This window comes from Heterocephalus glaber, unplaced genomic scaffold, assembly GCF_053883595.1.
Source record: "Heterocephalus glaber isolate CG9 unplaced genomic scaffold, H.glaber_assembly_v1.0 deba00001472, whole genome shotgun sequence".
NCBI classification, from domain to species: Eukaryota; Metazoa; Chordata; class Mammalia; order Rodentia; family Bathyergidae; genus Heterocephalus; species Heterocephalus glaber.
Genome location: NW_028258315.1, coordinates 39,053,549 through 39,076,673, shown reverse-complemented (window position 1 = coordinate 39,076,673; position 23,125 = coordinate 39,053,549). Strand labels below are relative to the sequence as shown.

The following is a 23,125-nucleotide window of genomic DNA, read 5'->3' as shown; positions in this document are numbered from 1 at the left end:
GGTGTGCGAAGGACCACAGCCAGTCCCTGCAGAGACAGGCAGATTGCTATATGAGAGCTGACCAGGGCATTAGATGCAGACACTGTGCAACTCAGTGGGTCAGTGAACAAAAACCTTCCATAGAGCACACAAAAGGCAACTGTTCAGTTTTTGTTGACTGCTGCCAAGAGAAAGCAATCAAGACAGTTTAAAAGACTGCAGGAGTTAAATTGAGGCAGAAAGATCACAAGTTCCAGTCCCACCTGGGCAACTTAGTGAAACCTTGTCTTAAATAAGTAAATAAATAAGGGCTGGAGATGTAGCTGGAATGTGAAGGTCCCATGTTCAATCCCAAGTACTGCCAAAAGATGTAGCTCAGTGGTAGAGCACCTCTGGGTTTGATCCCCAGTACTAAAAGAAAGAGAAAAGGGGGAAGGAAGAAGAGGAAGGAGAGGGAGATGGAGGGGGAGGAGGAAGAGAAGATGAAGAGGAAAAAGAAGGAGGAGGAGGAAGAGGAGAAGGAGAAGGAAATGAAAGAGGAGAAGAGGAAGGGGGAAGTGACAGGAGCAGGAAGACAGCCCCTGCCTGGTCCTACGCCACAGAAGGAGAGAGGAGTTGGGGACAGGACAGGAGATAGCATGAAAATGAGTGACTGGGTCTCAGCAGTGACCTCAGCTGCTTGGGGACAAGCAGGAAGAGACTCCCACCACCTTCTCAGTGTTTGTCTTTGTGCCTCACTCCTCCATCCCCAAGAGTGGACAAGTGGTTTAGGTTTGCCCACAGCCCTTCTTCCCAGATGCCCAGGTCCCCGCTGACCACTGAAGCAGGGACATAAGACTACAGAGTCCCCGGCGTCCCTGCCACCACGCCCATCGGCAGTGATAACGGCACCCCCCCCCAAGGACCACTGTGCCCACAGGGCATCCCACCCACAAACCCTCCCACCACTCCTGGGTGAAAATGAAGAGGCTCAAACGGATGCCCTGTTTTGCAGAGTTTCTGGTCTGGCTACAGCCAAATCAGAGTAGCGGTGCTCTCTCAGCAGCAGGAGGTGCTGCATCTCCACCACACCCCACTCAAGTCACAGGACTGTCACCTTGGACTGGCCTCTGGCTCCTTGGTGTGACCACTTCTCTCCAGCTGCCTATCTCCCTGACTCTTCTCTCAGCCACATTCAACTTTAAGACCTGATTTAGGGTCTCCACACAAGAAAGTGCAATCCTTGGGTGTGTCTGTGTGTACCAAGGGTGAAGTGGCAGTGGCTGGGGATCCAAAAATGTCCCATCCTCCCACCAGTAGGCTCAGAGGTTGTGGGGTCTGCACAGAAGTCAACTTGTCAAAGATGCCATTCTTTTCCACCCTGGCACATTTGTCCTCTTGAGTATGTTCTGAGATCTTCAGTTGGCCCAAGAATATTAGAAACCTTTAAATCCCAGCACTCTGGGAGGCTGAGGCAGGAGAATCACAAGTTCCAGCACAGCCCAGGCAATTTAACAACTTAAGGAGACCCTGTCTCAAAATAAAATAATAAAGGGCCGGAGATGTACATCAATGGGAAGGCCCTGGACTCAATCCCCAGTACCAAAAAAAGTTAGATCCAATATTATTAGGCATGCTGGAAGGAACAGCTGGTTCCAGACTTCCAAAAAGGTGGCTCAATTCTCCTGGTGTGGGCTTCATGGTCCTGGAGCCGCCCTGGGCAGCCTTGTCACTCATGGCAGGTACATGTCTGCAGCTGTCATTATCCCTTTAATTTTACATTAACATTATACCTCTGGTGTGGGCAGACTTTCTTTAAACACCATATGTTTTACTTATTTTTAAAAGATATGTGTAGAAGAGAAGAGATATGTATTAGAATAAATATAAATATATAAACACATATCTACCTTCTAAGTCTGCTGTCCTCAAAAACCTTTATATTAAAAATAAGTACATACAGGTTGTTTCTAAGTAACTAGCAAGTTGCATATGGGAGGAGTGATACTATATGTCTATGAAAAGATTTTAGGCATTTTTATTTTGGTACCAGGGATCGAACTCAGTTCCTTGCACTTGCGCAGTTCGCGGCGAGACCACTGAGCTAAATCCCCGGCCCATTTTAGGTATTTTTCAAATTCTATTCAGAAACATGATAATGGCTTAATGATTAAACAATTACTGTCAGTATGACCCCAAATGCTTATCCTTAGTGTTTGGCATGGTGGGTATGATAACTTCTGACAAATGTTTTCTTAGGCATGCCTCTAATCTATTTGGACAAAGCTTTCCTTTTTCCCCAGACCCACTTGGATGTATTTAAACAGAAATATATGAGATAAATATACTGAAGATATGAGTATTGGGCAAAACCTTTCACATAAGAAATATATCAAGGAATCTCAAGGAATGAACTTTTAACACTTCTAAAATAAAATTTAATGGCCAATTAGTCAAGTTTTTATTTGAATTTTTCCCTTCTGATCAATAACATATACACAAGAAAATACCTGTTTTAAAGAATTTTCTGAATGATCAAAACAATATATAATTGCTGCTTTGCTGCCTTACTTTGTAGTAAAGCTAATAGTTGGCTTTTCAACCTGCAATAAATACCTTTCTCTCCATTCTCTCCTGATTGTGCCATAATTAACACCAGGGAAGCACAAGTTTAACTATATATGACAGATATTTATTTAAAATACCTTCTGCTGAATATATTAACATTTTTCTTTCTACTTGTTAAAGTAGCCTTGAGTTCAGCAATAAAATTAGATTCATAATTCTGTTATGTTAATAACCCATGCTAGAGCAAAATATATCATTTCAGAGGAAATTAGTGAGCTACATCACAATAATTGTATGTTTACTTCATCAAACACCTTAAGTGAAAAGAATATTATGTGGCATCTTCAATCTCCAAGTGCAAACATAGAAGTCATATCCAAGCCAACTAGCAGCAATCCATTCCATGGGTTCTGAGAAAATAAAAATCCCCACTACTCAAGAGTCCTTACAGTAACATCGTGGGCATAGTAATTATAATTTACATATCCCTACTGCTACAAAGGCTTTTCACATGAAGATAATATGTAAAAGAGATTAGGAAGAGAGATGGGTCACCAAATTCTGGAAATGGAGAGTCATGTGATATTAACAAAAGTGGCAATCCAATTATTAGGATAAACAGAAAAAAGCATTATTTTCCTCTCAGGATAGAAGTTTTATAATGTACCTCTTCCTAGAGAGTATACAGATGGAACACATAAATAAAGTCAACCAGCCATGAGATTTTCAAGGTGGAAAATATTTACGGATCATGAGAATTGTGGAGATGAGAGAAATGGGTCTCAGAGAGCTCTGGTGGTCACACAGCTCACAGGTACTTGGCTTGCATTAGAACCCAGTGTTCTGGGCCATCTAGACCTACTTTTTCCCAGTCATGCTACATGAGCGATCCACCCTGATAAGTAATTAAGAGAAAGCTCTAGATGTAAAATCTCTAAGTAATTTTCAGTCTGCATTCTGTAAGGATTTGCTACTTCCCTACGTAACATACTTTGATGTCCCAAATCCCAAGCATAAAGACTATATGTGTGTGTGTATGTATTTTATATGATATTGTATAATATGATATATATTATTAACTATTGCTGTGTAATATATACATTTATTTAGTAGTAGGACTAGAACTAGAAAATCAAGCTTCTCACATTCTAGACACTGAGCCAGGGCAGTTTTCCCCACACTGTACTCTCTCCCTTATAACCACAGAAAGAATAAGCTCTGCAGTCTTGGTGTTGGAACTGTGCTTTACTTGGGGAAGGGCAACTTCACGTCAGTGCTGGATCTGGTGGCAGATAGTCAGGAAAAAACCTGGTAGCCATCACCCAAAATATAAGAGAACACCCTGCTTTCACAACTCTGAAAATAGCAGCACTCGAATACTTTAAAGCAGGGAATGCTCGGTAAATAGAACCATGGTGAAACCACTCTTCCTTGGTGATTCCAGTGGTCATCTGAAGAATTCTGAACTCACCTTTCAAAGTGTCAAATGATTTGAATTGTCGCAAATCTCTGCTCTGTTCAAATTATCCAGAATAGTGCATTGTTGTCCCTTTTGGGTCCTTGGCGTCAGAAGCTTCCTTCTTGTAACATTCAATTACCTGTCTGAATAGGGGTTGAGTAGGGTTTCTGAGTCCTCAAAAATAAGCTTCATATTTACAAAGTTCAATGATAGTTTTGAAATTGTACTTCTTTACAAATAAAGAAAAGGAAAATCATCTGGTTATTTTATATGGCTTCCCCTTTAGTTCAACTGATGAACAGTTCATCAGAAATATTCAAGTTTAATTAAGGGCACTGATATGGACAGAGTGGAACAACTTTAAACATTGTAAAGCAATGTTGCCAGTATCTTTTTGGAACAATAAAACAGCGCCTGCCTTGCTTTCTTTGTCCATAGAAGTTAATGCCACCAGATAAGCACTGTTGACACTCTTACTTATCTAAGCCCAGGCTTAGATATATGCATGGATCATTTTAGTGTTTATGCTCCAAGTTCTGCTAAAGTATCTTCTGTTGTAAGCCCACAGTTAACCTTATCATCAAGTATTTCATTCATTAATGAATTTCTGCATGAACACTTTTACTTATCCATCCACTCACTCAGGAATGATCATATTGCGGTGTCTCTCGGGAGCTTAGAACTGTGAACTGATTAGTGCAGTGTCTACTGGAGGGTCAGAACTGTCATGGATAAGATCAGTTCCGGACTCTATTTGAGACATCAACAGAAAAGAAACATTTGAAAGGAACACTTAAGTGAGGCTAATCATCATGTCATCCAAACTGTTTTAGAGGGCATCGTTTGTTAGCATGAGCTGGAAGTTGGTGCTCGTTAAAGGAGCTGCTATTAGAAGTGTACAAGGAGTGCAGGTAATTAACCACAGGTGTCTAAATTATGACATCTGCCTCAGAGTAAGTCAAAGACTACTGACAATGGAACAAATTTTCTTTTTCTGGACCAAATATTTTCTCCAAGTGCAAATTTCTCTTCAAAATCATGAAAAGTTGTTCCTATGTGGATCAAAATTAAATGTCACTTTGATGTCAAAGTTTCCACCCTTACCCTGACTAGCAAAGGAGAAATCCCATGACGAAAGTCCAGCAGACCCACCAACATACTGTCTCTACACTGTGCAGATTTCTTATTTAATCACCACCAGACTTTGGACTGACACATTCATTTAATTAATATTTCCTCTTCTAAGATTCAATTTTGTTCTGTTTTGCTCTTTTAAAATAGAGAACTTTTAAATTAAGACTCTGACTACCACTTTATGATCTTAAGAAAACAAACTACAAATGTTGTTGAGTGTTGTGTGAGTGGTGTAGCTGCGGTGGAATCCTTTCTGAGTAATTGAACACCCAAAGTGTCTTGAGTATTTTAATAGCTAATATTATTGTCAGCTTGTGACTTATGGCGCCATTAATTATGACTAAAGAAATTATTTTCCAATCTGGATTATACCACAAATTGCACTTGAGATTTCACTGTGAATAATGAAATAGTGGTTGCTCAATAAAAGCTTGGCTTCAAATAGTTTTGCATCCATCTGCCTTTATCTGTACCATTGTTTCCTCAGCCTGGGACATCTTCCAGACATTGCTTCCCTCTCTACCCAAATCCCTTATGTGTGCATCCAGACACCGCCAACTGTGACATCCCACATCCTTTTCTCTCATTATCCCTTTCCCCTCCACCCACCATAGGTGAGATTTCTGTCTCTCACCTACTTCTGCATAGAAACCGCTGTGTTTTTCAATCATGGTGTGCAGTTAACCAGAGGTCTTACCCCTGAATCTTGTGAGCTTTTTGAGAAAAGGAATCATTTCTTTTACCTTTGAATTTCTAAGACCACCATAGTAGATACTCAATAAATATGTTCTGAACAGATGGATGGGTGTTAAAATGAAATTTGACACGTAAATTAGGGTATATTGCTATCAGTCTTGTATCATCTTCAAAGAAAGAGAGGTAGAGAGAGAGAGAAAAGAAAGGAGGGAGGGAAGGAAGGAAAGAAGAAGGGAGAGAGGGAGGGAGGGAAGGAAGGAAGGGAAGATTTAAGCAACATAACATATGAAAAAGTTCTTTGCTCCATTTTCTTCTACAATCCACAAGAGCAGGTGGAAGTGGCCTGGCTATGGCAGAGTGTGGACTGTCCATTGGCCTCATTTGTTTTCTTCCCTACAGCCCACTATCCAGTCCTATTTGCTTGGCTCTGAGCAGCAAAGAGATTTTGACTGGTTACCAGTCAATTACATGTGTAAAATATATCCCCTTTCAGGAAGAAGGAAAGTTTTTAAATATCTGAAAAGAAGAGAAACTGTGCTATTGAGAACTTGTGGTTTATCTGTCATTTTCATATCTTACTGACCACTGTTATTAATAAAAAAATTTAATCAATTTGCCATAATCTGAAATTATTAACGATAGCCATATTTTTATTTGGAAAACAACTGTGGTAGTGGAGAAAATGGTGACTTCATATATATAAAGACCAAAGTTTACATTCTAACTACATCTTACTGTGACATTAAGCAAGTTAGTTTCTGTTTCTTTACCTGTAAAGTGGAAGTAATGTAATACTTTCTCATTTTGTGCTCAGAAAGTAAACAACACAAAACCTGCCTGTGCCTGGCACAGCATCTAGCATATATGAAGTATTCTTTTCCTTCTTCCTATGGGTATAGTGCTAAAGAGGTTTTAAAACAGATTTCTCATTGATTATCTCAGTTTTCTCTCACACATTCTTCACCCAAAACCCCATAATCACTTTTAGATAAAAGTGAGTTAAAATAAGCCTCAAAGTTCAACTGGGTAACCCTCAGGCTATATTCTGTCTCCCTCCTTCTTCTCTTGACACATTTTATTTTATTATATATCATTTTTCATGCTGTTTATTTTAATATGTTTCCAAACTAGATCATAAATCCCTTAAAGGAAGGTCACTACTTTTATTTCTGAATTTGAGTCCCTTGAAATGACCTGACGGTGATAGTCAATAAATGATTGATTAATTCATTTACTCACTCACTGAACTGTCAATTAAAACCACCCTGGAAAGAAAAAAGAAAGCCAGGAAGTTAGCTAGATACAGAAAGAGAAGTAGAGCCCTGGCAAGGATGTTTATAAGCATCTCAGGATTGCTTTTCTATTATCCACTGCAAATTATTTTTCCCTCACCTACAATTATTGCCCATTAACTTTGTCACTATAGTGGGGGAGCAAAAGGGACTTCAGACAGGTCCTACGAATTGTCCAACTCTGGGAATGATTTCTTCAGCAAAGGCTCAAAGCCAAAGTGGTTAGTTAAAAATTCACATTACCCTCCTAGATCTTGATATTGTAATTTTAAAAATGTATAATTGATACTGTGTAACAGGAAGAAAAGATCTAAAGGTGCAGGGGAAGTGGGAGGGGCAGAGGAAAGGAAAAAAGGGAAAAGAAAAAATATGAGAAAAGGAAAAAAACGGAAACAAAGTCTTTGCAAATAGGGAAGGGTGGAGGGGGTGAAGGGAGGGCAGGGGAAGGGGAAAAAAACAAGAACCAAGATACTCATGTAAAGGTACAAGATCCCAATGATGAATGTAACTGTGTTTTATACTGAAAATGTACCGATAAACTTAATGGGGAAAAAAAATTCACATTACCCAACAAACAGTGCTGCCTGGTTGCTTGCATTAAACAGTGATGTCACAGCCAGACTGAGGAAGGTCTTCCTAGCAAGGAGCAAGTGGGAAAATGAAACAAGGAGACACAGAAAATGTTTATTGAAATGCAAATGAGTCCTTTGTGCATGTTCTTTAGTTCTTTTGAAATAGCAAAGCTGTAAGAAGATAGGATTTGTGCTGTAGCCTCCTCCCCTCCTTGCAATCTCTACAATGTCATAGGGGACTAATAATATAAAAATATGTAAAAATTTTGGAGAGGAAATACTTTTTAAATGTATACTTAACCCTAAAAATAGCAATACAAACAGTGAAAGTTTCAGAAGTAAATTAATGCAGGCTCGAAAGCATTCTCCTTCCCCATGGGACTATAGACAGCAGGGATACAGGTGGAGCCTCCCCCTCCCTGAATGCACCAGAAGCCAGTGACGGGGGCCCTTGCTGAGATCCACAGGCCTGGCCTGCCATCTGACCACGGTGCTGTCACTCCACATGGGTTGCCTCTCAGCCAGCCTCTTCTCAGAGAACAAGGACATTCCTCATCTGCATCCCTGGTAAACAGCAGTTGTTGGGAGAATAGGAGCTGGCACAGCCCTTTGAGTTCTGCAGATAAGAAAGTTCGCTTGAAATGGAAAACACTTTTATCTGTTTTGAACATCACAAGGGGACACTGGTCATCATGCTGAACAGAGCCGGGCGAGGCCATGTCTGCATTTCGACATCCCACTGGACTGAGCCCTCTGTAGATGGCCGATAACTAAGAAAACCTTCTGTGGGTACATTTTTGAAAAGTTGGACCTCAGAGTTTTAAATTTTTCCCTGGTTCTCTTGTCTAATGATATTATTTATTAGACATGGATTTTATGGAACAATATCTAAATAGCAATTCCCAACACAGTCTTTTCTTCTAGGGAAGAAAATAGCAGGATTTCCTGTAAACTGACTCATCCTTCACCTGGACTTACAAGTGAGCATTCCTTTTACTTTATGTCTTAATGTGCCCTCTGAAAATTCTAAATTGCATCAGTCTTAAGTGGCAGTTTCATAACCTCCATTTGCATTTTGAGCCTTTGACACAGTTGCAATTTAATGGCTTATAAATTGTAACCTCATTTAGTATCATAGTCAGAAATAATCTTTCTCCCTGTCTTGAAAAAGATAACTTCTTGGATATTGTTTTAGCCCTGAAATAGAAATACAAGAGTATGGAAATCTGGCCCCTCACTCCCCCCGCAACACACCTTCCCTTTGTTTTCTCCTGGTGGCAAAAGAAGTTTACCTATGGCTGGGAATCTGAAGCTGCAACTGACACTTTCTTTACAAAAAAAGTCTCCTCCCTACCACCTCATGATAAATAGAATCTGTACTTCCTGGCACTGGTGAGCAATGGGTGAAATGGATATTAGAAAAATCTCATTTATCTACTGCTTTATTTCTTGATAGGGGTCCTTGTCACTCGGACTATTGTGTGACCAGCTTTGGAAAGGGCATCTCATTAGTTTTTCTTATCAAGATAGCAGGGTCCTTTTAAACAGCAAAGCACTTACATTTTAGATTCAATTAGGAAAGTGCCTTGTGTGTGTGCAAGCATGTCTTTGTACTTCAGAGACTCTGCTTTGAGACAGCCATGTCCACTGGATCCTTAGGGTTTGGTTTTCACCCCAGTTGAGCCCAGTGGGCACATTCCAGGGGATGAAGCCCTGAACCCATGTCACTTCCAGGCAGGCAGCTGAGAGTCATCTTCACCTGGCCCCATGGCATTGTCTGAGGCAGGATGAGTCTTGGTAACTCATTCACCTGCTTGTGGAGGTCACAAGCAGGTAGCAATCTGTGGAATGAGGGATGTGTGGGGGTTTCCTTTCTGAAATAGTTTGTTCTCAAAACCAGACAAAAGCCTTCTTTAGCTCTCCCAACATCCAAAAAGTTCCCCCGGCTGCCTCAGCTCATGCACACCAGGCAGCTCTTCTGATAGATGAGTTTTGGAATGCTTCAGAGTTCAAACTGGACAACTAGAAAAATGTCAACAAATCAGCAGTGATTTCGAATATGTCACATGGGATTCAACTTTCCACATGGTTTAGAAAAACCTGGTGACAGCCATGTGAAATGGGACAACTGTGCATCAGGGCATTGGTTAGTAAATTTAGCGGATATACTGAGAGAAGCTCCTCTCTACCAGCAGCTGTGAAAACAAACTGAAAATGAAAATATCCTGCCAGGGCTGTGAATGATCTCCTGGGCATATTGGCCTCTTCTGAAAGCACAATGGTGCTTTCAAGACAGTAGGGTGCCATGTAGCTCACTTGTTGGGCGGTTATGGGATGCTAGTGGCCAGCAGGATTGAATTTCTCCTTGTGGAATGCTGTGAGTACCCCCTTGATGAGTAAGGGTTTGGAGTGAAGGGCTGTTCCTTTGCAGGATCCAGTTGAGTTCTTTACAGTTATGACCCTCACACCAGTTCGCAAGTGACAGCCCTGGAAGAGGGACCACCCCCTCATTATTTGCCTTTAAACACTTGTCACATTTGTGATTTAAAAACTATGTGCTAGGTCACGAGTGATCAGCTTCCAGAGTGCAAGTGTCCTGCTCACCAGATAGTTCTTGTGTCTACGAGGTACTTGGTGGAAAACAGGCACTCTTCAAATCTATTCTGGAGTGGAGGAATGATTGACTGCAAAGTAGATATCCCTGACTAAATCACTTCTCTGTAAAGAAACTCCTGTTCAAGAGTATATGAAAGCATGGCACTGGAAAATTGTGTCCTGATTTTTGGTTTTATGTCTTTTTCACTGAGACTGATGTGAAGGCATTAGCTTCCTGGTGCCTCAGTTTACTCAGAATTGATGAGGATGAGAACTGAATTAAGACCTTTCCAGGAACACTAATCTTAATCCCTTGGGTTGGGATCCTGGGAAACATGACCTTTTATTCCCTTTGAATATATAAAACCTCAGGTAACAGCTATTACAGGTAGTCACGATCATGTTTTAAAGCATGTGCTGATTGATCTTTTTCTCTTTGAAACAGAGCGTCTAAGGCTACATAAATGCTCTTAATACTTATGGTATAAAGGTGTACAAAGACTGAAGGTCTCAAGTACAGACAGAAAGGAAACCTGCAAAACCAGAATTCACTTACTTCATAATTTCTCCAGGAGCCAGTCATTTATAAACAAAGGCGGCATAAGTTCCCAGAAAAAAATGGAAGTCAGCAAACTAATGTCAATAACAGCCATGTTTAACAGCTACCAATCCATAACACCCCCATTCAATATTGGTTCATTATGTGTCACACACATGACAGTTGCTTGGTTTTGTTTCTTTGCATTGTCACTCAGTCCCTTTCCTTGTTCTCTCACTATTTAATCATGTCCCTTTCCACTGCTACAACACTTGATAGTGCTAAATATAATCTCAGTCGCAGCTACCTTCATGCATAATTAAGAAATAGATTAAATGCTTTGAAAATGAAAATCGTTGCGTTGACTTCCAAGGCTAGAAAAACTATCCAAATCCAGTATACTTCCTGAGTTTTGTTTCATGGAATATTTATGACAAGCTGTGATAAAATATTGATCCAGGATGTCTGACTAGACACAGGTGCCACCGACATGTACCGTATCATTATGTGGAACTTGTATGGCACTTTGTTTGCCAAGAGCCTCTCTCTAATACTTCAGCTTTGCTTTGCATTAGTATCATCAGCTCCACAATTTTGTGTTAAGAATGAGAAAATGAAGCCCAGAAGAGTAAGTGGTTTGCCCATGCTAATGACTTCTCTCTGCCCATTCTACTTTCCCACAAGTCCCCTTGTTGGTCAGGGGAATGAAGAAACTGAAGAATAAATCACATATCCTGCCATCTGATAGCTCTGGCTTTATAAATAAGATCACAGCCACGTGTCTTACTCTCTTCTCATTAGACTCAATCTTAATTTCTCAGTTTAATGACCAGAGCCTAAGTTAACTGGCCTCACTTATATGTCTCACAGCCCATCCACTGGTTCCCATTGTACTGCCTTTTTTTCAACCACATTTCGGCTTGCCCCATTTCTCCTTCACTCTAAACCCTAAAACTCCTTCAGGTCTTTGCTGAAGTGTCACCTGCCACAAGAAAATCTGATCCCTGCGGTTTCCTGTCTTTGAATCCTCCACCCACCTACTCTATGTGGATATGCACAATATCACTGTTCTTATGTTAATGCTATTTTAGACTTGATTTCAGTTCTTTTGTGTTTTTGACAAATTAAAGACAATTTGAAAATGCAAGCATATATGAGCCTAAGACTTAGCTACCAAACTCCATGTGACTCTATCTTGGTAAGGAGTTAGATGACCTACCAACAAGTGATGATTACAGATTATTAAGACCACCATTTAGAAAAAGCTCTACTTTTCACCCAGATCCTCCATCAATATCATGTCTCAAATATTTTTTGCCTGACACAATGGATGTATATCCCTAGGGCTTGAGAATATAGCCCCAAAAGGCAGATAAGCACAAAATATTTTAAGTCTCCTTATTTTCAAACTTCATGTGAATTTTTATCTGCCATGATTAACCTGCTCATTTTCAATGTTTAAATGTTTTAACTGCTTCACTATTAACTAAAACTCCTAGTCCAAAATGATTCCATAAGTCTACTCTACCAGTTGAAAATGCTGCACTCTCATTTACATTGATTCTTTTCACTACTCTAAGAGGTGAGGCACTTATTACTACTTCACTGTTATAGTAGAGAATATTGATCTGCAGCTTGATATACTTCACTAAGACATAGAATTAGGTAATGAGGTAGATTCAATAACAAATATATTTAACTCCAGAATTTATGCATAAATATCTTGGCCCTTCAAGGATCTTCAACTGCACTGATCTCATGATATATAAAAGGGTATCCAACTGTTTAACTACATCCTACCACCTAGCAGCAATGGACAGACACAACCCAGTGTCCTGGCACATGGAGTGGAGCCTGATGTCTGTGTGAATTTACTCCACCTGAAGCCCAGCTGCACGTAGCTGCTTCTACATCCAGCCTCCAGTCTAAAAACCTATGAGATCCTCAGCAGTCTCCTTGCATGTTCTTTATTACAGTTATGAATACACGTATTACTACAGTTGCAAAAATGTATAACTGTTGTCATTATTATATGCTTATTTTTCTTTAGTAGACTATAGTCTTTGAGTGTAAATATTATGATTTGATTAAAGTGTCCCCCAAAAGGCTCATGCTTTCAGAGGTCAGACTTTTGGAAAGTAATTGGATCATGGGAGCACTATACTCATTTGTGGATTAATTCATTGAAGAGTTAATAGCTGAATGTGCTATTAGGAGGTGAGGTTTGATGGAGGAGGCAGGCCCCTAGGGGTGTGCCTTTGAAAGTTAAATCTCTTGCTCTGACTCTCTTGCTTTCTTTCTGCTTCTAACCAACATGAGGTGAGCAGCTTTCCTCCACCATGATGATCATTGATTGAAACACCCAACATTGTGAGACAAAATGATTCTCTCCTCCTTGAAAGTTTGGATCTTGGGCATTTTGTTCCAGCAATGAAAAGTTGATCAATATAGTAGGCATCCTCTTTTATGCATTTTAGGTCATATGTAGGTCTCAGCTCCGCATTTAGCCTGCCCTAAATGCTCTTCCATACAAATCTGGTCAAGTGAGTGAACAAGCTTTCTAGTATCCTGAAACTGCCCAAAGAGGGTTGGAGTGTGTTAAAAAAAATACATTTTCCCCATCAGGCAAAGCTGAGAATAATTGCAACAACTAATACATAGCATCATGCTGAACTGTGCTACACTATACATTTCCTCTCTGCTGTATGTGATGATATATAGAGTTCTAGATACAATGGTCTGTAGCTTAAATGGGTCAGGTGTATATTTTGATTTCTTCTTGCTGCTTGCTGGAAATATTTTATGGTTTTGTAATTTTGTTTCTTAATATCCAAGATGATTGACCATGCTACCCAGTAGCCTTGAGGAAGACATCCTTAAATGCCATGATTATTTATCACCAAATATTAGAACAATCCCATTTGATAGTTGATCTCCCTGAAACTATTATGATAGCTGCATTCCATTTGGTTCCATGGCTGAAATAAAGGGTAAGGACACAAGGTTTACAGATTGTGCTCTTTCCTATTACTGCACATGTCTCCCTCTGAGAGCCACTGAATTGAAATGCTACGTGTTCCTCACCTTTCCTTGTGATATACTGTAACTTCTCAAGGCTAAATGTTTCAATCCTGGATTTTCAGCAGCTAAGTTGAAACTGATTTTCCCATCTATTCCTCTTTGAAAGAGGTACTATATCTAAAGAAGCCATTATCCTCTGATATTTTCACTCTGGTGAAATATGGATTCTCGTAGATAACTCTGTACACATTTACAGATTCTTCATAGCCAAGAATGGTGAAGATTTCGTTTTCTGAAATGATCTGGTAAATAAAAGGCAGCTACGTTTCTGAATATACTTGCCTTTACTGTCTCATAATAAAAACATGGTTCTGTTTTTCTATTGAGGAGGTTGGCAATTGTTGTAAGTAGATGATGGCATGTGTACTCGGGTCAGTATTAACGTAATCAAGTTAACATTATCAACAGTTTTCTCTGAAAGAAAAAATGAGTTGGGCCATCTCCAAGGTTGTTTAATTTTTCATATATAGATACATGTTACAGAGAGGTATAAAGCTCCAGAAATCACATAGCTTATTTTAGACAACGATTTAAACTCTCATTCATGGACTCTGTGTAATAATAGATTTGCATTGCAGATTTTGGGTTGATTCTGTAGGTATGATGATTTTTCTCATGGTTCTAGAAGAGGCAACCAAATGCTCATAACCTCAGATTTGACTGGAGCTCCCCAAAATTGAGGTCTTGGCCACATATTCCCTTGCACTTTAAAAGGACTCATCATAGAATAGAGATAAATTAAAAATGTTCAATTGTGCCCATTTGGGTTCAAGGATGCTCCACTGCCTTGAGAGCAGCATTCAGAGTCTCCTGGATTAGAGCCGGCAATCTGCTGGCTCCGTAATGGCCACATTAATCTCCACAAAGCAATGACTTTAAATAGCCATTTAGATTGATTCCTATGACAGCCCAACAAGATATCCACCCTGCCATAATCAGCTCATTCTATGTGGCTAGACTTGGGCTTAGCTCCAAAAGTGCCAATCCCATTACAAACAACAGAAAACTTTCACACTGTTTAATGTGCTGCAAATAGTGTTCCTGAATCCAGGGAATCATAATGGACAACGCAAAGTACAACCTTATTGCTTAGTAGTATTTTATTTAAGCACTAGTTTGAGGCTATCAAATGAAATTGAAAACAACAAAAACAACAAATAAACAATACAAAGCAAAAAGATCCCATTGAAACCGTTGTGAACATTCAAAGAACTGACTTATGGAGAAATAGTATTCAAAGGCTCCCAAATCTTACTTAAAAGTCACATTGTTTTCACTAAACACATTTAAACTTTTGCTCTCCATTTTACTTTCAGTCTTAAATCTGCTCATTTTACTCAAACTCTTAGCTAAATATAATTACTATAATTTTTCATAATACTGAAAATGTGCATATTGTACAACATATAAATTCCAATTCTAAATATGTATTATAAACAGGGCCATGTAAAAATATACACATAGAATTTGATCAATCTAGGTATCCAGCAAGAGCAGAATGAATTTTTTTCATAAAATGAAATATCATGCAGCATTAAAAAGTGAGACAGTGTAACAATGAGATGACATTTCTTACTCTAGGATGGCTACCCCCAAAAAAGACAGAAAATAGCAAATTTCAGCAAGGATGTAGAGAAATTAGAATCCTCAGGCATTGCTGACCAGAACATAAAATGGTGCTACTAGTTCTGACCTGTCTGCAAATGTTGAAAATAGTTATCATCAGATCCAACAATTCCCTCCTAGGTTCCTATCCAAGAGAAATTAAAATATATGTTCACACACCAAAAAAATTACACATAGTTGTTAAAAGCACTTTTCTCAATAGCCAAAGAGTGAAAAACACTCAAATGTCCATTAAGTGGTGGACTGATAAACAAAATAACATATATTCATAGGACAGAACGTTATTCAGCAATAAGAAAGAATGAAGCTCTGACACATGCTATGACATGGCTACACTTTGAAAATATTAGGATAAGTGAAAGAATCCAGATACAACAAAACAAATATTTGAAACGTCCAGAATCTACAGATCTACACAGACAAGAAGTAGATTGCCTCCGGGATGGCAGAGAGGAAGGCAATGGAGAAGGGCTGCGAATGGGTGCAGGATTTCTTCTGGGGATGAATAAAAACGTTCCTAGGTCAGGTGGTAGCGATGGTTTCACAACCCTAGATTATGCTAAAAAATTAAATTGTATACTTTAAAAAAAATTAAATTGTATTCTTTAATAGGTGAATTGGATGGCATTTAAATTATATCTTAACAAGATACTTTTTAAAGGAAGAATGAAATAGAGAAACAATATCAACAGGACTACTTTCTACAACATAATGCTGCATAAAATAAAAGGATGCATATAGTATGATCCCAATTATAAAAGTTTAAGTATATACTAAATATTATTACCTATATGTCAAGGCTTCAAACCAGTGTGGTAATAAATGATGGGTACAAGACAGGAAAGAAAGGAGAGTGCCAGGAGGTTTTCAATGGTATTTGCAATATTTTATTAACTTTAGTTGGAGACACAAGCATCTTTCTATGTCTGTCCAATTTTTTTAACTTGTTTTATAACAAAAATAATAGTAATCACTTGGATCTCATTCATCCAGAAAGGTCAGGACATTGTTAACTTTGTAATTTCATTCAGGTTTACACTGAGTTGTTAAGTCAAAAAAATTCATATCTTTTATGACTTTTGGCTATAACCTTAACATTACACTGTAAAACTAAGCAGAAATTTGTAAGCATAGTTCTATATTTGCCCAATAAAATATTGAGTTATTGTCACTAGTTCTTTATTGAGAATGATTACTTAAAATTTCCTGTCTAATAATGCCTTACCTATTGAATCTTAATAAAAACTTAATATATAGTTTATGGACCACTAGGGTCATTGCTGCCTTTTCTTTTCATTTGTTCATATCATTCTTTTTTTGTTTGGGACCTTAAAAATATTGAAATGTTTGTGTCATCTTACACTGTCAATCACTTCATCATTTCTCTAACTACATCTTTAATTCTTGAGATTATCCTCATTTTAAACTAATACTGACATTTTATGGAAATATTTTCTCTACTATTATATAAAGTAATATAATAAGATGTTTTTTTGTTCATTTGTTTGTTTTTTGAGCTGGCCTTGAACTTTATATGTAGCCCAGGCTGATCTCCAACTCATGGTGATCCTCCTTCTTGAGCCTCCCAAGTGCTAGGATTACAGCCTTCTGAGTGCACCACCACACCCAGCAAGATGCTTATTTTTATTAAGATAAATCTAGATTACACTCTATACAGATTTTTGCTTCCTTGTAAATCATGTATTTAACATTTTAACTGACATGATGGAATTTGCTGTTCATAGAGTTTTGATAGTTATCATCTAGAACTTGTGTATTCCAAGGCTGTGGACATTTTGTCTGAATAATACAGAAGAAATGTCAAGGTCATTTTGATAATTACAGGACCTTCAAGTGAAATGAAAGGGCTTTCTCTTTGGTTTGAGGAACATTTGTAGCATTTTACCTAGAGTTGAACTCATAAACCAATCTGTGTAACTGTGTGAGTTACTTCGTGGAATGAATGTCCACCAGAAGAATGCTTTACTATTATCTTGATTTCTGATTGTTAGGAAAATCAAACATAAGCTACCTAGAGCCCTGTTGTAAAAATGTTCAAATCTTTTTATCTCAGTGACCTCAAAAGCTTGATTATAATGGATTATGCTTCTTCATTTTCCTTGAAACACCTAATTCCTCAATTCATTAACAGGAACATATTTTTTAAAAGATCATGCCCTCTATACAAATAATTAGTCACTGCTCTTATAATAAGGGAATCTTCTTCCAATCAGGTCAGTCAGTGAATTGTTTGCACTTTAATAAAATATTTATGTTTCCAAGTCTACAGTGGCCCCAGTGTTGCAATATTTAAAGGAACTTCAAAGTGAGTAATTACAGATGTGTCCCGGCCAAGTTTCTTTTTCTTTAGCAGTGACCAATTCTGTCAAAACTCTGAAAATCAGAAATCCATGCTTCTCTTATGCCTCATCCTTCTCTCCCTTTTCTTCCTTCAAAGCTATTCTCTCCTTATGGTGATTAAGGGCTAAAGCCAACTTGTGCAACATTAAAACCCCTCCAGGGAAAATGAGTGAACTTTCTAGCTCATACTTTACCTGGCCCAGTGCAATGGCTTCTGAGATTCTGCCCTTACCTCCAGTTCCTTGACCCTTTCAACTCCCCTCTACCCTAATCAGAACTAACTCCTGCAAGGACCTAGCTCAGCTTGTTCCTGTGAAGACCCCAGTGCCTTGGTTTCGCCTCCCCCAGAATGACATGCAAGGATTTTTCCCTGCTCTACCCAGCTTTTCCTCTACTCAGTCACAATAACCCTGCTCTTTACCTACTCACGTCTTCCAGAATGGCTTCAGGATAATTCATATTTATACTGTTGTATGTTGGATCATGCCTTCTCCCCACAAGATGTTCACGTTCAATGACCAGAACTTAGGATATATTATTTTACATGTTAGAAAGAGACCCAGCACGAGCAATTAAGTAAAAATTTTGTGATGGGAGATTTTCTTGGATTATCTCAGTGGCTTCAATGTGATCAAAAGGGTCTTTATAGTAGGGAGGAACAGGAGGGAGAGAAAGGGATGTGATTGCAAAAGCAAAGAAAAATGGGAGCTAGGACAATGGAATCAGAGAAGAGAGAGAGAGAGAGAGAAAGAGAGAGAGAGAGGAGGAGGATGCCACACTGCTGACTGCAGACATGGAGGAAGGGGCCTGAGCCAAGGGACACAGGCAGCATCTAGAAGCTGGAAAAGGCAAAAAAGGTAACCTGGTGCTTGTTTCCCAAAATCAACTTCACCAGCAACCATTGCTTCCTTTTAAATTGGGTTCCTAATCTGATCAAGCAAAGTGGTAACACATGAGCATGGTTTCAATGTATCACCTTTCCAAGATAATAATAAAAATAGCTAGATGGCCGGGGATTTAGCTCAGTGGTTCCGCCACCTGCCTTTTAAGTGCAAGGGCCCGAGTTCGATCCCCGGTACCCAAAAAAAAAAAAAGCTAGATATGATGTTATAGCAACATTACAAGGTAAACAATATTACCTCAAATTAGAAACAATCAGTCAGGGACTCAAACCAGACAAGCAAGTTGTCCAAAGGGATAGTGTATGTTGGGTCAAAGGACATATTGGCCTCAATCCAGAAGTCTCATACTTTTAGTACAAACATGCTGTCACTAAAGCCTCACGTGTCTTGTTCTAAGCACTGCTTCCTTTAGGAAGCTTTTTCCAATATCCTCAGCTGGATTTATTCAACCCACCCCATTCAGCATCCACTGGACTCCATACAGTTCTTACTTTTAATACACCCCTCCAAGTGTTGCTATAATAGCCACAATCAGTTCCTTTAATACATTCACTGAGGCTGATACAATGTCTTATTTTTCTTTATAGTCATAATCTATTTCAGCTCTTGCAATAGTGTAAGTAAGCTACAAATGTTTGATAGAATAAACTAAATGACTGATGGAGTTTTTTACATTTTTGCAAATAAAGTGTCATCAAAAAGTGTGACCTATATTACATTTGTTTTTAAAATGACCTGGACAGGACAGTCAAAATTCTCATATTCAAGTTATCTATCTATCTATCTCTCTGTCTCTATCTCTGTCTCTATTTTCCCCCCACACATACAAAGTTAAACCTGAACTAAATTGAACACACATGGAAACCCCTATGCAACAGACATATAGGGAGGCTAAAATTTCCAACCAATTTCATTGATGTATCTCTGGGACCAAGCAATTTACTTATAGTTACTTACAGTCAACACAAGTTTATGAGAAAAAAAATGAAACTCAGAAAAAGATCTGTTTCTTACATCTGCTTTTTTAAATTGAGTGTAATTTACATACAGTGAGCAGCTCAGATCTTAAATGTGTTTATCACTTTTGATTAATGCAAATCAGACAGAACATTTCCATCATCCCAGAAATTCTTCCTGTCCCCTTTCCTGTCATTTTCACGTCCTCTAAAGGAATTGCTGTTCTAATTTCTTCACTGTGGATTAGTTGGCCTATTCCAGACTTTCATTTAAATTGGATCATATAGCTTCTACTTCTTTGGTGTCTGGATTCTTTCATTCAGCATAATATTTTTAAGATTCACCTAAACTATTGTGTATATCTCTTCATTCTCTTTATTAGTGATTTGTATTCTGCTTTATAAACCTATCATAGTTTATATTTCCAATCTTCTTTTAACTGGCATTGGTGTGATTTTCCAGATTTTGGCTTTTATGAATAAAGCTATAATGAACATTCTTGTTTAAGGCTCTTTGTAGACAGATGTTTTCATTTCACTTAGATACATACTTGGAAGTGGAAGTGCTGGCTTACATTATCTGCACTTTTAACAGATGAATTTTTTGCATCTGCATTTTTGAATGTTCAGCAAATATATTAATAATCACAATTGTCCTCTGTATTGCAGTGGTAGTTTAGTTCCCAGGGGCCTGGTGCTGCATTCCCATGAAGCAGAGGCTGAGGCAGCCTTGTGAAAGTGATGCATGAGGGCGTGCAACAAGAGGAAGCCTGATGGGTAAGGGAGGCATGGAGACCAGGGAAGAAGCTGAGCCAGCAAGTGGTTTCAGCCACGGCCCAGCCTCGTCCTATCCCACAGAAAGATCTGGGATATCTCCAATATGGTAAGAGAGCTGGGCCTGTGGGCCTAAATATCAGCCAGTCATTTGCTTGGGAAAGCATGTAAGAAGGGAGTGGGGCTTGCATGTAGGAAGTCACCTCCCAGGCATATCTGGGGTTAGGATGTTCCTGAGAGGACCAACAAGAAGTCACCCAAAAGTAGAGCAGCTCTGAGCCATAATAGCCAACACATAGCACCTGGCTGATGGGAGCACACACCTGGTGAGAGGGATTTGAGTGGGGCTCCAACAGCATGCACTATACCAGGACAGTCATTAGGAGATACAAATTTTCCTCATGTCACATCTTACCTACATGTGTTCAGAATGAAACAATCCTTACCAAGAAATGTACTCAGGCTTCACTTGGAAAGTCTCACCCTCAAGGGCCCACCTCCAATGGCTCCAGCAGACAGTTAAATATTTGTCCAGGCTTAGGGTAACCCTAAATCTTGTATGACTTCTCAGGGAGTAGAAAGCCAACAGTAGCTGCCACCATTGAACCTCTGGCTGGTGACCCTGTGCCGTGAGGATGGTATGGCTACAACTTGAGATATTTCAGTACGGACCCAGTTCCCAGTGGTGGCCCAGCTCACCCTGTGTCTTATAGGTCAATGACTAGGTAATATGTGGATATGTACACATGAACTTGATCTGTGACCTGAGGGGTATTCATTTGCCTGAGATAGCTCATCTCACAGTGAAAAACCAACCCCTCTTCCAGGTGCCTGCTTTCAGGAGCAAGTGATGTCATAGAGGGATATTTTAATCCTAAATTGACAGACATCTGTACCCAAACCAACAATGTTGGAGGAAGCGATAGGCAAGAGATTTGGGAGCCATCAGGTGATCTTTTGACACAGTAGCTTTGCTTTCTGATGTGTTAATTGGAGTGCACATTTAACCACTTGCTGAAAAAGAGGAATGTCACTACAACATCAAATGCATCCATGGCAACTCAATGTCAAGATGTCTTTCCATGACCCCAGCTGCACTTTGTGTGAACAAAGCCCCATTCCATCTTCTCCATCTGAACTGCACTGTTCTGGAGACTTCTATTCACTGCACTACAAGGAGCTATTGTTCCACTTCTTAGAAGTAAGATGGTGGTGGAAACGAGAGCTGTTATTGCAAACTCATCACACTTTATTATTTCCATCAAAGAAAGAGAGGAAGTCCTCAGGCAGGCTTAGCTGAAATATTACAGGGCTAAGAGGTGAACTTGAAAAGCCTTTCATTTTAAGCGTGCAGCAGCTGCTGTGTACACTCAAAATACTGTAAGGAAGAGCTTGCCTGAGAACAACAACCATGAAATTGAGCAGCATTTATTAATCTCCAGCTATTTCCCGTGGTTGTTCAATGGCAAGCGGCCACAAGTTAATATTTAGGAGTGTTCAAGGGGAATAGTCTGATAAGTTACAACTCTTCCCCAAAAGAATAAAAACACAAGAAAAATCTACGGAATTCATACACAGATAAAAGACAGTGAGCTTCAAGAACACACTCATAGCTTTAAATTTAGCAATTCTCAAGCTATTATGACATTGATTTTTGGCTACTAAAGCTGTTCAACCTGTGTGATAATGGAGACCCAAAGAATATCTGTGTCAGCAGAACCAAGGCAGAAATAGACAAGCAGAAATACCAAAAGTTCATTATTTCTCACATGTCACCAAATGGTCAGATAAAAGAACTGGAGGACACAAGGGGTGATCAAAGACTATACTGTGTGTTTAAATTTTAAAAATTTATTACAGTAAAAGACACATTGTCATTTATTCTCCTCAAAATATTCCCCCTTACCTCAAACAAACTTATCCCATCATTCTTGCCTCTTTCTGAAGCAATTGTTGAAGTGTTCTCTCATGAATGGCTTTACAAAGTGTCGTCAAGTATTTGGTAAATGCTGCTGGCAAGTGCCAGCGAACTGAAAGATTGTCTTTTAAAAACATTAAGGTGTGTCCTCATCTACCTTATTCATTGGCTCTGACCCTTGATTTCTGGCTCTTTCCCAAAGTCAAAATGACCATAAAAACATTTTGAATCAATTCAGGACATTGAGGCAGCCTACTAAAACACAGTGCTACTAAAAGACACAAAAGAGGACTTCCAGAACTGTGTCAGAAAGTGGCAAGAACGATGAGATAAGTATGTTTGAAGTGAGGGAGAGTATGTTGAGGGAATTAATGGAAATGTGTCATTTATTGTAATATTTTTAAATTAAACACATAACTATATTTCTTAATCACACTTCATAATGGGAACTATGTGGTTTCCATGTAGCCTCAGTTGGCTGACTCATTAAAATGCATGCTAAAGCTCATTTTTTGTGTGCAGTTACTTATTACTGATAACAGAAATTCCTATCCCTGGACCTGAGTATGTCTCCTTTTCCTCAAGATGAATCACAGCATGAAACAGGAGTATTATTATATTTCTAACTCAACAGTAGCCTCATGTTATATAATTAGAGTACAATAGATTCATCAGCGTGTCATCTTTGGTTTACT

At 39.0% G+C, this 23,125-nt stretch overlaps 1 protein-coding gene across 5 annotated transcripts in view; it reads left to right on the top strand.

Annotated features, from left to right (window-relative positions):
* Positions 1 to 23,125, top strand: part of Celf2 (CUGBP Elav-like family member 2) — an 830,356-nt gene that overhangs the window by 170,707 nt on the left and 636,524 nt on the right. Inside the window, exon 1 of one of the 5 annotated variants that reach the window (XM_087181289.1) lies at positions 8,643 to 8,659. The exons of the other annotated variants lie outside the window; for them this stretch is intronic. The gene's annotated coding sequence lies outside the window, so the exon portion shown is untranslated. Of the gene's footprint in view, positions 1 to 8,642; positions 8,660 to 23,125 lie in introns of those variants that run through there. 5 annotated transcript variants of the gene reach the window in all.